The following is a 1884-nucleotide window of genomic DNA, read 5'->3' as shown; positions in this document are numbered from 1 at the left end:
TTAATTGATATGTCTACATCCCTTTTGCACATAGTTCTTTGCATGTTGTCTCCTCTATTAGAGGAGTTCCTTGAGAATAGAGACTGTCTTTTACTTTTATTTGCATACCATCTCCTAAGCACAATGCCTGGCACATTAGCATGCCAGACACTTACTAAATGCTTGTTGACTGACTAATAGGCAGAGCTCAGCTAAAGAGAGCAAGATGGTAGATGGAAAGCCAACCAGACAGACCTAGATAAGGGCTGCCTGTGGAGCTCAGGCAACTTTCCAAGACCTTTAGTTGCAGAGAAGGTGCTGACACATACCTTATTCTTATCATTCACAAGGGGAAGGTCCATTCATCAAGGAAATAACAGTTCCAGTCCAATCCCTAAGAGTTCAACTCGGTCAGAATTGTAAAAGGGCTGAACTTGTGTATGCTTTTTTTTTTTTTTTAATGGCTGAAAATTCTCACCTATCATATCAATGGTCTGTCTTGTCTTTACAAATTGTGTTGTGTTTACGGATTGTATTGACAAATTTTGGCTCCTGGGTTCTCACTCACCAATGTTATCAGGATAATTGTATGATGATAGTAGCTCATTTTAACGGTTTATTCAAATTCTAATGAACTACCTTACTTTTTTCAAGCTTTGAGATTTCGGTTAATCTGGACAGCGGAGTTTGGAGCAGTTAGGAAACTGTAAAATGTTTTTCAAAAAACATTTAAAGCATTATAGAAATGTAAGCTATTATTAAAGTAATACTTATTAAATTAATAAAAGTTAAGTTTATAATAAATAATAACAGTAAGGGCATCCTCAAGCACTATAAAATTATATATCATATATGCATACAAATAATGTTGACAGTTACGCTCGCTACAAGAGTTTTAGCACCACCTTTTTAGATTGTGAAGAATAAATATAGAAGTGTTATGCTGAATTAGAAACGCAGTTTTAGAAGCAAAGAAAAGGGGTTAAAGGGTAATACAATGAGTAACTCATAAGCATTTCTTGCAGTTGCCGAAATAGCTCAGTTGGGAGAGCGTTAGACTGAAGATCTAAAGGTCCCTGGTTCGATCCCGGGTTTCGGCAGAAGATTTTGACTTTCCCCCAAAACACGAAAGCCAATGAGTACAACTGCAAAAGTCCTTTCTTAGTTGATTCCCCACGGAGTTCCCGAGCGTATGTGCCTTGGAGAATCTAGGGACTTGTGAGATGATAAAGTGTATACTCGAAAGGTTGGGAATTTTTGTCTCTCTCTACTGTTGGCCCAGTGGGGTCGGGTCTTTTCCCCCTATTGTCTCTTTTCCTTACCTTAGTAGTAGGACATACGTGCACTTAATTCTGCCGGCAGTTTGTTTTTGCAGTGTGAGTCCTAGGGACTGAAACCCGACAGCACAATGTCTTTCCAAAGGCTGGCACTGAGGAGGTTAAAGCCATATACAGACACTTACTAGCTGTGTGAACCATGGGAAGTCACACGGCAACATCGGTCTGCCTCGGTTTCCTCATCTGTAAAATGGGCATCATAATAGCGCCTCCCTCCCAGGGTTTATCCCAGGAGCATAGAAAGAGATATTTGTAAAGAGAGTTGCGAATCTTAAAGCGTTCTATGAAAGTTAGCTATTATTATTATTATTGACAGGGCTGAGGAACGGAGTGGGGCAAAAGGGAGGGGTAGATAATACATCTCTGAGAGGAGATAGAAAAAAGAAGAAATTGGAAGTCTGGAAAATTCGCGCCCTGGACTTGTTCAACTTCTCTGCTCTTCTCCTCTGGCTTGCTCTGGGTTACCGGGGATCTCCGGTATTTTAAATAGCCTAAAGCCGACCGCTGTCCAAATGTGTCTGAGACTTAGGGCCCTTCGCAGCTGCGTGTGCTGAACTCCCTTTCTGAG

At 40.7% G+C, this 1884-nt stretch overlaps 1 non-coding gene across 1 annotated transcript; it reads left to right on the top strand.

Moving 5' to 3' along the window:
• Positions 1-1006: 1006 nt before the first annotated feature.
• On the top strand, positions 1007-1079 carry TRNAF-GAA. The gene has a single exon. It is a non-coding gene; the product is annotated as a tRNA-Phe (tRNA).
• The last annotated feature ends 805 nt before the right edge of the window (positions 1080-1884 follow it).

Source organism: Trichosurus vulpecula, chromosome 4, assembly GCF_011100635.1.
Source record: "Trichosurus vulpecula isolate mTriVul1 chromosome 4, mTriVul1.pri, whole genome shotgun sequence".
Classification (NCBI taxonomy): Eukaryota; Metazoa; Chordata; class Mammalia; order Diprotodontia; family Phalangeridae; genus Trichosurus; species Trichosurus vulpecula.
Note: the sequence above shows the minus strand (reverse complement) of the source record. Positions and strands in the feature narration are given on the sequence as shown.